Below are 13,793 nucleotides of genomic sequence, written 5' to 3'. Positions count from 1 at the left end.
GACACAGTTGTGGGGAGGGATTACATGCAGAAATAGCACAGTCATCTCTGATATTATCTTCAGATTGGCCATCAGTGGTCTGACCAGCATCATCTTGGTTGTTTTAGGTACAGTTAATCTTCAGTTCCAGGGTCATTTGTTCCTATTTTTTTGAGGTCCATTCTCGGAATTGCGGCAGCTCATATCTTGCCTACAGTCCGGTCATCGTGTAGTTAACTTCTCCACCTGGTGTTTTAGTATCTATAACACAGCTCACAGGATATGGCTCAGAATATTATCTAGAGCCCTTGAGAAAGAACTAAAGGTCCTTGACTATGCTTAATGACTACATTATTATTATTTAGTCTCCTTTGACTGTTTTTCTTTGTTTCATCATTTCTCACTTCTCTGGTTAAACTTATTCTTTGACTAAAGTTTCCCACAGGCAAAAGGCAGACAGAGGACAAGGTGGAGGTGGGGGACCACACAAGGACCACCCAGTCCTGTTCTATTTCACTAAGACCACTCAGCCTTCCAGTGAAGCTCCTGGTTGTCAAGTGACCCCAGCAGGTAACACTGTTTTCGTGCAAATACCACTGACCATGGGCCTGGGCACAGTCATTGCACCTCTCCTGACTTACCACAGTCTTCAGGCCCCTCTGGAAGACCAGTTTTTCTTCAGCTTTTACATATTTATTTGGTTGTGCTGGGTCTTAATTGCAGCATGTGGGACCTTTTTTTAGTTGACATATGTGAACTCTTAGTTGCGGCATGTAAGATTTAGTTCCCTGACCAGGGCTCGAACCTGGGCCCCCCTGCACTGGGAACTTGGATTCTTAGCCACTGGACCATCAGGGAAGCTCCCAAGACCAGCTCTTTCCACATGACTGCCCACTCCCTTTTTCACTCCACTGCCTCTGACACCTCAGGATTGCTCGTCAAAGTCAAAGTGTTAGTCTCTCAGTCGTGTCCAACTCCTTGTGATCCTAAGGACTATAGTCCGCAAGGCCCCTCTGTCCATGAGGTTTCCTAGGCAAGAATACTGGAGTGGGTTGCCATTCCCTTCTCCAGGAGATCATCCTGACCCAGGGATCCAACCTGGGTCTCCCACATTGCAGGCAGATTTTTTACTGCCTAAACCACCAGGGCCCTCCTAAAGCTGCTCTGTATATTCTGCACTGACAGCCAGCCCTCCCAGTCTCTGTTCCTTACTATTCTTGGAAGGTAATGTTATGTGGAGACAAAGTTCTGGCATGGACACAGATATCTGTGTGACTCTGGGCAAGTTGCTTCACCTCTCAGTTTCTCAAGCAAAACATGAAGACACTGGGCCAAGTCAGTCCCAAATTCTTTCACTCTGAAATGTCATGATCCTGTTAAATCCTTAAAAGCCAGGATAACTGGATAACTTATTTTCCCCTCCGTTCCCTCTCTGATGAGGGCATTTTTAATGATTATCTGATATTATCAGATATAATAAATTGTGTTTTATTTTTTTAAAGTATGCTTCTCAATTTTGCCATCAAAAAAGGATATTTTCTTCAAAGTGGGATTTTCATTTTGATGGTCTCTAGCTTTTTAAAATAACTAATTTACTGAGTTGGAGGTTTTTTAAAGGAGGGAAATAGGATCAGGGAGGGAGGGGTGTACAGGAAGCTTGAATCTATATCCATAATATCATATTTCTTTAGGAAAAACAGGAGGCACAGACAGCAAAATCTTAGAATGTGATGAAGCCTGAGATACAAAAATTGTTCATTATATGCTTGTGAATAGCTCTCACTTTCCTCTAATCATTTTCTTAAGTATAGAAACTTGACTTCTCGTATCCTTTTTTCTTTTGTTGGCCTTTCGATTATTGGTATTTGAAAATCGATAGCCAGTCAATTAAGGTAGGCCCAAGAGAGGTCTAGATTCTTCTTTTCCTTTGCAGCTCTTATTCTGTTCCAATTCTTCTAGGAAGGCTTTCAGTTTGCCTCAGTCTCCTGTTAACTTTCAGCCAATTGCCTGGTGACTTTGCTGGAAGGTGCCATTCTGGGCTCTTAATTCACTTGTGCAACACCCACATTTTCATCCGTGGCACGCTGATAACCTGTATTATCACAACGGGCGAGGTCACTGTGCTCACAAACAGCCCCACAAGTCAGTTCTTGCCCACACTGCATGTCTACGGTAGATTGGCTGTGGCTGTAATCCATGTCATCTTCACCCTGGGACTGCTGGTGGAGCAGTCTTAACCTGTCACCTTGCCTGTTTCCTGGTTATTGTTTGGTTGCTCAGTTGTGTCCAACTCTTTTTACGACCCTGTAGACTGTAGCCCACCAGTGTCCTCTGTCCGTGGGATTTCTTAGGCAAGAATACTGAAGTGGATTGCCATTTCTTCTTCCAGGGGGATCAAGTCAGGGGGACCCTGACTTGGCAGGCAGATTCTTTACCACTGAGCCAACCAGGGAAGCCCCTGTTTCCAGGTTAAGGGGGAATAACCTGGTAACCATCATCTAAGTCTGAAAACTCCCACCAACCTGACTTCTAACCATATTTTATTGGCCAAAGCAGGTCACATGGGGACTCCTGAGTTTAGAGGGCAGGGGTATCTAAGTTTCCTGGTGGGAGGGGCACCATGGCAAGGGAACCAGACTGTTGGGTGTACAGGTCAGTAACACAATCCACCATCCCTTAGCAAACATTTCTTCTACTGAATTTGAACTTTCATCTCTCAGTTGGCACACTTCCTGTGATCTCACCTGCTGATGCTGCCAATTTTAGCAGTGTTGCCCTCTTAAGGAACTCTTTGTACAAGCATTTAAATATTTCATTGCATTTTAGCCCTTATTAATTTATAACCATGGATGGAAAATGGAAAATTAAAGTGCTGATATGAGTCATAAGGAACACAGATCTCATGACTTTAAACACTGGAGAGGAATCCTTGGGTATGCCAGAGCTGTGAATCTCTCAATCAGGGACCAGAGGGTCCCTTGGTCAACGTGGGCTAGTTGGCTCTTTTCATTTGTGAAGGAAACTAATTAAGAAACTTATAAAGAGCTAGGACAATATCATCAAAGCTCACGTTGTAATTAGAAAGATTCTTAACTCTCTGGTAAGAGAAACTACCACATCAGCTTTTGAACATGCTAGTTTCATATGTGTATTTTCAGGAACAACTGCCTGTGTTGGCTGGTGGTTTTATTTAGTGCTTTACACATGTGCTGTGTTTCCTCAGGTTGTGAATCCCTGAGGATGGGATCTCAGGGGCAGCATGGAGAGCTGAACGTACTCAAGTTCTGCAGTGAGACCACCCTGGGTCCAGATCCTGGCACTGAACATGTGGCAGTAAGACACAGGACAAGCGGCTTAAAGCTTTGGACCCTCCATTGTCTCATCTGAAAAAATGGGTGTTTTAATACTTAACTCATAGTTTGTTGTGAACTTTCCTAATACATGTAAAATACTAGCAGCTGCTACATAATGTTAATGTTGTCTAAATCTACCATTTACTATGCTTACTGAGTGCCAGGCATGGGACATGCTTTATTCTGTAATAACCTCTCAACAACCATAAAGATAGGATTATCATTCACATTTTGTAAAAATCAGAAAGATTAAGTGATTCTTCCAAAGACACAATCGTTGGCAAATTATGTCTTGAACTCATGCCCTTTTATTACAGAATTCTATAAACTGAATAATGCGAGATTAACTGATCTTCCTACTTCAGAACCTAAGGCATTGCCAGATCCTGCTTCTCTAGATCATGAAAGAAGATAAATTACTTGATAACAATTCAGGGTTAGATGTCTCATTGCTCTCAATTCATTCGGTTCCCCTCTGCTGCTCTTTTGTGTGTGTAGTAAAATATACATAAACATAAGATTTAGCCTTTTAACCCTTTTTCTGGTACAGTTCAGTGGGATTAAATACATTCACAGTGTTGTTGTAGAACTGTTATGACTGTTCGCAGAATTTTTTGTCATTCCAAAAAGACATTCTGTACCCGTGAAACACAAGCTCTCCCCCTCCTTCTAACCTCTGGTAACCTCTATTCTACTCTCCATCTCTAAGAATGTGCCTACTCTTGATACCTCATTGAAGTGGAATCACACCATATTTGTCCTCTTAAGACTGGTTTATTTCACTTAGCCTAACATTTTTCCAGGTACCTCCTTGCTGTAGCAGGTATCAGAATATCATTCCTTAAAAAAAAAAAAAGTCTATTATGGGAAAAATCACATAACAACATCTACTATCTTAACCTTTTTTTAAAAAAAATTCTGTTTATTTATTTGGCTGCGTCCGGTCTTGATTGCAGCATGCAGACTCTGGGGCCAGTGGGCTTAGTTGCTCTGCCACATGTGGGCTCTTAGTTCCCCAACCAGGGATTGAACCCGTGTTCCCTGCATTGGAAGGCGGATTCTTAACCTCTGGACCACGGGGAAGTCCCTATCTTTGCCATTTTTTAAATTTTTATTTACTTATTTATTTTTTGCTGCACTAGGTCTTTGTTGATGCGTGTGGGCTTACTCTAGCTGTGACAAGCAGGGGCTACTCTTATCTGTGGTGCGTGGGCTCCTCCTTGCAGTGGCTTCTCTCGTGGAGCTCAGGCCCTAGGGCTCGAGGGCTTCAGTAGTTGTGGTTCACAGGCTTAACTGCCCCACAGCATGTGGGGTCTTCTCAGACCAGGGATCAAACCCGTGTTCCCCACATTGGCAGGTGGATTCTTAATCTCTGGACCACCAGGCGAGTCCTGCCATAACCATTTTTAAATGTAGAGTTTAGCAGTGTTAAGTATAGTCACATTATTATGAAACAGAACTTTTTCATCTTGCAAAGCATGAACTTGTACCCATGAAAAACATCCCCTCCTTATCCTTCTCCCCTCAACCACCGCTCTATGTTACATTTCTATGAATTTGACAACGTTGGATTCCTCAAGTCAGTGGAAGCAGACAGGATCTGTCTTTTTGCGATTGGTCTGTTTTGCTCAGTGTAAGTTTTTCAAGGTCTGCCTGTACTGTAGCGTGTGACACGATTTCCTGACTTTTTAAGGCTGAATAATATTCCCTTATGTATCTGTATGTATCTCATATTGTGTTTATCCATTCATCTGGACACTTGGGCTGTTTCCCCATTTTTTGTGAATAATGCTGCAGTGAACACAGACCAAACACCTGCTGTTTTGGTAAGCAGGAAAGTATGTCTCCCAGACTCCTTGTCAGCTGGTTTCTGGGAGTTCAGCCAATGGAAAGCTCTGGCAGGAGCCTGGAGGAGGGGAGGAGGGGAGAGGCCAAGGCAGTCCTGCTTGCTCTCTGCTTCAGGAGGCGTTTCCACCAGCAGCAGCCTGTCTACAGAGATCTGCGCCACCCATGCAGCTCCGCCCTTCCCTCCACGGTCACCGGTCTAGCCAGGTGGAGATGGGAGTGCCCTTCCTATTTTTGCCAACTTCTGGGTTGCCTCAGTGTCCCCTGTCTGCCTTCTCATCCGGGTGCAACCATGGTGTAAGATTTAAGTTTTCTTTCACTGGTGGGACATAACACAGTGACACGCAGACAGAAGGAAGGCAGAACTCTGTGACTGAAGCCTCCACAGTAGAGAAGACATCTAGACAGGACCAGCCGGGGACAGGGTGACGGCAGGTTGGACTGTAGCTTCTGTATGGCAAGTGGGGCGGGGTTCGCAAGGTTTTGAGGGCTTCCTGGGGACTGGGTATTTTGAATAACTGCCCACCCAAGGGAAAAAGCACCACGCTGGGTGTTGGGTATCTGGGGCCTCTGGCCTTGGGTAAGTGCATATTGTAACACAGGCATGTTAGAACCTGATAAGGCAAGCAGTTTGGGTGGGGGCTTAACAAACTGCCTGCAAAGTGGAACTGAGCGTTTGCAGCCATGTCTTCAAAAGTGGGTCAAGATGGCACTGGCGAAGTATGTTATTGTAGGAACCAATTCCCTGCAGTACATTCCCTTTGTGTAGAATGTCTAGTTTGGCTTCTGTTTTCCTGACTGAACTCTGATAGGTACAGCTATATTTGGTGGCATTCCAAATCTTTAAACGTTGATGAACTGAAGAGTATGCCATGCTAACACCACTATTCATCAGAATGTTGTTGTTGTGTTGTTAGCCGCAGTATCTACCACTGATGACTCCCTCTGCCCCTCTTGTCTCTTTCTTTACTCTATGAGGTTCTTGGAGGCGGAGGTTGGGTCTTAGGCTGTCTCTCTTACAACCCCCAGTCCAGAACCTGAGCAAACCCCAAATGTGTGCTTTAATAAATACATGATTCATTACATGGATCTCAGAGCGTATCAGTCACGCTTTTTGACTTCCGCCTTGGCTGCAGTTCAGGGCTGGAGCCAGCTCCACGCTCTGACCTTCACAGTCCTGACCCCCGACTGGGACAAGATCCAGATTCTTTAATGAATCATCTGGCATCCTACTTATTTGCTTCCACACACTCCTATAAAATTGGCATTGATCATAGCCTCCATGAAGCAATTCTTTGTTATTTGACGGAAACAAGAGACAGCTTTCACTTTTTTTTTTTTTTAACTGTTGTTTAGTTTGTGTTTAATTTCTGAGAGAAATATGGGGCCTGTCCCTAGGGCCAGCTTCACGGGCCTGCAACCTGGGCAGTACTACAGGGTCCCACCACTTCAAAGGGCCATGCTTGGGTTAATGTTCCACTGTTGTCATCTTCAAATTCCTAACAACCTTTAAACCAGAGGCCTCACAGTTTCAGTCTGCACCCGACCCACAAGTCAAGGTAGTAGGTCCTGCTTATCTCATTTGTATGTCCCTTAGGCTCAGGCATCAATTTTCCAAGTAAAACGGGTTTAATATTTACGAAAACCTCAGTGGTTCAGAAGCTCCCTCAGGAAAAATAATCTGAGGAGCATGGCATGAGAAGCTTTTCATCTTCTGTTACGTCCCCTCGCTACACTGACACCCATAGAACTTCCTTAGCCCCATCACTCTCTCATCTGTCCCTTTTCCTTCCAAATGTTAAGTCCCAGCTTTTGTACTACTTCCTATTTCTACCCTTGGGGCTCACCAGCCCCTAGACCCTTGGGTATCCCGCTCCCATCCTGCCCAAGTTGTCCTCTGTCTCTCTCCTTGGTCAACCCCAACTTATCCTACAATTTGGAATTTAGCTGTCACCACCTCTGGGAAGTCCTCCCTGACCTTTCCAAGCTGAGATCTGAGGTTCTCATAGCACCCTGTGCTAAAGATATCTAAGCACTTATCTTGCTGTTTTGTTTTCTATTTACTTCACTGTCTCCCTCATTAAATGATGAGCTCCTTATAGAGACCATTTCTTGTTCTGAGATGGTGGCCCGGCTCAGTTCCAAGGAGATAATAAGTTCTCGCTCATCAAATGAGTGAATGGGTGAATGGTGTTAGACCTAGGAAAGAAGTACTTTCAAGATTGAAGAAGACATTCCAGAGTGCCCTCTGGCATAGGCATATGGACCCCCTTTCCAACGCATCTAGGGAAGGCGCTGAGCCCCCTTTTACATTTCCAGGAGTTAGGTGGTAGCTCTTGGAATTTCTCAGCTTTTTTATTTTTAAATTTTATTTGTTTAGTTTTGTCTCCTCTGGGTCTTAGTTGCGGCAAGCAGCGGCTACTCTCCCGTTGCGCTGTGCGGGCTTCTCATCACAGTGGCTTCTCTTGTTGCAGAGCAAGGGCTCTAGGGCTCTCAGGCTTCAGTAGTTGCGGCAGGTGGGCTCACTGATTGCAACTCCCAGGCTTTGGAGGACAGGCTCAGTAGTTGTGGCCCATGGGCTTAATTGCTATAAGATGTGGGATTTTCCCACACCAGGGATCAGACCCGTGTCTCCTGTATTGGCAGGTGGATTCTTTACCACTGAGCCACCAGGGAAGCCCTGAATTTCTCAGCTTTGAGAGGGCTCCTGAGGTCGCTCCTGGGACAGCTGCTTGCTGAGGTCATGGAGGTAGTACAAGTGAGACCTTCCCTCCCCCAGAGGACTGTCTGGCTCTATACAACTCCCAGATCAAGTGTCTCTTGCAAACTATTACAGAGAATGGATAAACAAGGTCCTGACGCATAGCACAAGGAATTACATTCAGTATCCTGTGATGAATCATAATGGAAAAGAATAAGAAAAAGAGGGAATCCCTTGAGGTCCAAGGATTAGGACTCAGAGAGTCTACTGCCGTGGGTCTGGGTTAAATCTCTGGTTGGAGAACTAAGATCCCACAGGCTACACCACACAGTCAAAACAGTAATAACAATATGAAAAATATAAATATATATATATGTGTGTGTGTGTGTGTGTGTGTAACTGACTCACTTTTCTGTACAGCAGAAACTAACACAATACTGTAAATCAACTATGCTTCAACAAAATTAAATTTTTTTTTAAATGTCTCTTGCTTCACCTTTTCTGGTCTGCATTCTATTCACCCTTTACAAGGCCTGACTGTCCCTCTGCTTTCCCAATGCGTTTTGTTTGTGCCTGTAAGGATACTTGGCACACATTCTGAATAGCATCACAGTGACTTGTGCACCAGGCTAAACAATAAACTTTGGGAGCAGGAGCAGAATGTTCTAACGTTTGTAACCTTTATGTCTTAAGCACAGTCACCACTCAGAGTAAGGCTAGGTAATTTGGATCTCAAATAGATAGATTGAGATGTAGTTTGTCCTAGAAAAGAAGAAATTTGACAAAAGAAAGAGAGTGGCATTATCTGACAGAAAGAAAAAACTCCTTCTCATTGGAAAATACCTGAACTTGGAAGAAGCGGGGCAGGGAAGGATCTAGGGAGAGAAAAACTGGAGATGACAAGGGAAAGGACCTGGTGACGAAGAGGTTGCAAGTTCTGATGTCCAAGAGGTAAGAAGGGCTTAAAATCTGGAAATGAAGGCAGGTGGCTCAGTGGTAAAGAATCTGCCTGCCAATGCAGGAGAGGCAGGAGACCTGGGTTCGATCCCTGGGTGGGGAAGATTCCCTGGAGGAAGAAAAGGCAGCCCACTCCAGTATGCTGGCCTGGAGAATTCCACGGACAGAGGAGTCTGGCAGGCTACAGTCTGTGGGACCGCAGAGCTGGACACGACTGAGCAAACACAGTGAAGGCACCGCGGGGACAGTGAAGGATGGAGAGGAGGGATGACGGGTGAATGGCAGGGCAACCTGACCAAGGCCGTGGAGGCTGTTGTCCTTCGCCCTCGCAGAAAAGAAGCAAGCATGTCTCCGGAAGCTGAGGCTTCTGGTAAAACGGAGCAGGGTCCTGTGGCTCCCCACCCCCTACTCCCATGTCCTCAGCCTACCATTTGTCTGTGGAAAAACTTTAGTCAAAAAATAAGTTTAATCAGAGAAGTGAGAAAATGCAGAAAAAAAGGAAAACAGTCAAACTAGACAAAACAATAATAGTTTAGTCGCTAAGCAAAGTCAAGGACCTTTTGGTTCCTCCTCAAGGGCTACAGATAATACTCTGAGCCATATCCGGGGAGCTGTCTTATAGAGACTGAAACCCCCACCAGGCGGACGAAGTTAACTACGTGATGACCAGGGTGTAGCCATGACATAAGCTGTCACAATTCCGAGAACTGGCCTCAACGAAACGGGAACAAACCGACCCTGGGACTGAAGACTAATGGTACTTAAAACAACAAGATAACTCTGGGCAGATCTCTGCGTAACCAATCCCCCCTCACGTCCACCCTGCCACCCCCATTGCAGGCATCCGAAATAAAGCAAGCTTTCGTTTCTACTCACCTTGCCTCTTTATTGGCTTTTGAGCAGAGCACTTTTGGTTACACTAGGGATGAAATCAAGGTGACTTGTCTAAATAGCTCTGGATGACTGCAATCAGTGTTCCAGTTACATCTGCTACTGTTTGAAAAACAAGTGACCGAGCTGTGACTAATTTCCTTGGGAAACCACTGTTCCTCTTTTTGTGGCCAATTCCATATTCTCTTGCATCCAAATAAATACAGTTCCAAAGGGACTGACAGAAAGCATTTGTTTCTTTGTTTTAATTTTATTTGCATTTATTTTTTGCTGCATTTCATAAATTTTTGGTTCTTCAGTTTCTTCTAGGATACCTTTTTCTTCTGTGCAGCCTCCTCTTCTGGTTTAGGAACAAGGTGATCTTCCTCAGTAAGGATCACCTCAATGGGGCAGGGAGAGCTCATGGATGGGTTGATCTGACCATGAGCTCTGTAGGTCCTATGCCACATCTTCAGGGCTTTGTTCACCTGGAAGTGCTCAATGACCAGAGAATCTACATCTCATCCTTAAGTTCAACATTACCCTCTGCATTTTTGAACAAGGGCAGGAGAAATCTCAGCACTCTTTTTGGGCCACCAACCCTGCGTCCAGCACCACTCTTTGGCCTGTGCACACCTACCAGCTCCACCATACCAACAGAATGGACACATTGCTTCTTTAAAGTGACATCCTTCAGATTCTTGGTGGCTTTTCAGATATGCATACCCTTAATAGCGGGGGTGGGGGGGTTGGGGGTGGTTCACAAGTGTTCTTAAAGTGGACGTGAAGATTTGCATGATTTTGTGGGGTTTCAGGATCAATTTTTAGAGGTCACTTCAGGCTGCTTACCGGAAAAGCTTAAGTGTTCTACTGTTGTTGTTTTTAATTTTTGATGGTGCAGCTCGGCTTGCAGGATTTTAGGCCCCCTACAAGAGATGGAAAATTTGAACTTGATGGTGAAAGTGCAGAGTCCTAATCACTGGACCACCAAGGAATTCCTTGACATCAAGTTTTATTTAATAAACTTCATTTGCAGATGTATGGTTTCTCTCTCCCTGGCTCATTTCTCCAGCTAAGAGTCCTCTACTCTCTCTCTTCTTATCAAAAGCAATTTGGCTAGGGTCTGTAAATTTGAATATTTGAAGATTAAGCTCTCAGAAGTACAAAATTCCTTTGAATCAATGAGTCACTTGCTTAATGAACATGAAATTCTGGTGGGGAGGGCAAAGCAGGAGATAACTATGGGAATGTGCTGGGAGTCAATTTGGAATGCAGCACTCCCCATTCTTATTCTTTATTTCTGTTTCTTCTCAGAGCACTAATGCTTGTCCTAGCGCTGGTTAAAAGTGGTTTTGAGCATCATTAAATATTAATGGAAGATTGCAGAGAGAAAAGTATCTCTAATGTGAAAGAAAACAGGAATTTGAAGTGAAAAACAAAGCCCAAACTGAAATTTCTTGTTTGGTACCTCTGATTAAATCCCACAATTACCTTCTTGTTGTTGTTCAGTAGCCTTGTCCTGTCTGACTCTTGGTGACCCCATGGACACTTGCTCTCCTGTCCTTCATATGCCAAGCTGCCCTGTCCTTCACAATCTCCCAGAGTATGCTCAAACTCATGTTCATGGAGTTGGTGATGCCATCCAAACAACTCATCCTCTGTTGCCCCCTTCTCCACCTGCCCTCAATCTTTCCCAGCATCAGGGTCTTTTCCAATGAGTCTGCTGGTCGCATCAGGTGGCCAAAGCACTGGAGCTTCAGCTTCAGCATCAGTCCTTCCAATGAATATTCAGGGTTGATTTCCTTTATGATTGACTGGGTTAATCTCCTTGCTCTCCAAGGGACTCTTAAGAGTCTTGTCCAGTACCACAATTCGAAAGCATCAATTACTGCCGTATCAATAAACAAGGATGTCACAGTCATCAGCTATTGCAGCCCTCCAAAGTGAGCTGGTGAGCCCTGAGGGAACTCAGGATGAATACCTGCCATCTAGTAGCCATCGGACTACAGCTACTCCCTACAGTGAGTCCAGAGGAACTCAGGATGTGAAAAAATACAAGAAATTGGCCCCAGATATCTGAGGTACATATCAAAAGAATAATTTCAGTGAGCTCAGACTCTCCCATCTTCCCATACATATAGAAATGTACCTTAACTTGGGATATCTAATTTTCTTTAATTTACAAAAAATTTTTGATGTTCAGACTACCTGCCTCTTGTTGCAAAATTACTATGTAACCTGGCTCGTCCTCTTTGCCTCCTAGCAGCAAGTCACTCAAGGTTACTTGAGATGGTGTTTTCCAGGCTTGAAGTCCTAAAAATTCCCATTGAGTGAAATATAACTCTCAACTTTTAGGTTGTATTTTTTAAGTCAACATAACTAAAAATAAATAAATAAATAACCCTTCCCTGAAAGCCACAGGAGAGTTGAGGCCTTTTGAACATGAGCTGCTTATACTCTTTCCTTACTGCCTGCAATAAATCCTGTTAAAGTACCCTCACCACAACCCACTATCAGTATATTGGCTTTACTGTGCAGCAAGTGAGCTGACCCAAAATTTGGTCCAATAACATCATTGCCAACATTTATTAGATCATCGAAAAAGCAGGAGAGGGACTTCCCTGGTGGTCAAGTGGCTAAGACTCTTTGCTCCCAGTGCAGGGGGCCTGGGTTCAATCCCTGGTAAGGGAACTTGATCCCACATGACACAACTAAGATCCCATATGCCAAAACTAAGACCCAGCTGAGCCAAAAAAAAAAAAAAAAAAAAAAGCTTTAAAAACGAAAGAAAAAGCAAGGGAATTCCCCAAAAACATCTACTTCTGTTTCATTGATTATGCTAAAGCCTTTGTGTGGATCACAACAAACTGGAAAATTCTTAAAGACATGGGAATACCAGACACCTTACCGGACTGCTTAGAAACCTGTATGCAGGTCAGGAAGCAATAGTTGGAACTGGACACGGAACAATGGACTGGCTCCAAATTGGGAAAGGAGTGCCTCAAGGCTGTATATTGTCATCCTGCTTATTTAACTTATATGCAGAGTACATCATGTAAAATGCCTGGCTGGATGAATCACAAGCTAGAATCAAGATTGGGGAATTATCAACAACCTCGCATATACAGATGATACCACACTACTGGCAGAAAGCAAAGAAGAACTAAAGAGCCTCTTGATGAAAGTGAAAGACAAGCGTGAAAAAGCGAGCTTTAAACTCAGCATTCAAAAAATGAAGATCATGGCATTCCATTCCATCATTTCATGGTAAATAGAAGGGAAAAAAGTAGAAACAGTGACAGATTTTATTTTCTTGGACTCCAGTATCATTGCGGACAGTGACTGCAGCCATGAAATTCAAAGACACTTGCTCCTTGGAAGGAAAGCTATGACAAAGCTAAACAGCATATTAAGAAGCAGAGACATCACTTTGCTGACAAAGGTTCATATAGTCAAAACTATGGTTTTTCCAGTAGTCATGTACAGATGTGAGAGTTGGACCATAAAGAAGGCTGAGTACAGAAGAATTGATGCTCTTGCATTGTGGTGCTGGAGAAGCCTCTAGAGAGTCCCTTGGACTGCAAGGAGATCAAACAAGTCAATCCTAAAGGAGATCAGTCCTGAATATTCATTGGAAGGACTGATGTTGAAGCTTCAATACTGTGGCCTCCTGATGTGAAGAACCAACTCATTGGAAAAGACCCTGATCCTGGGAAAGATTGAGGGCAGGAGGAGAAGGGGAGGACAGAGGATGAGATGGTTGGATGGTATCACTGGCTCGATGGACATGAGTTTGAGCGAGCTCTGGGAGATAGTGAAGGACGGGAAGCCTGGCGTGCTGCAGTCCGTGGGGTCACAGAGAGTGAGACACAAGCGAGCGACTGAGCAACAGACAACCTGCATTTACAGTTTTTGCCTCTGTGAGAAATTCAATTTTCACTTGGGGGCAAATAGCCAGGGAAAAATAGCTTCTAGCCTCTATCAACCCACCCCCCCACCCCCCACCCCCCGATCTGATGGCTAAGATTCCTGGTTTCCATTCAAGCTATCCAGGTTCAACTTCTGGTTAGGTGATTAAGATCTCACTT

Source organism: Dama dama, chromosome 21 (genome assembly GCF_033118175.1).
Source record: "Dama dama isolate Ldn47 chromosome 21, ASM3311817v1, whole genome shotgun sequence".
Taxonomy (NCBI): domain Eukaryota; kingdom Metazoa; phylum Chordata; class Mammalia; order Artiodactyla; family Cervidae; genus Dama; species Dama dama.
This window is presented reverse-complemented; position numbering follows the sequence as displayed.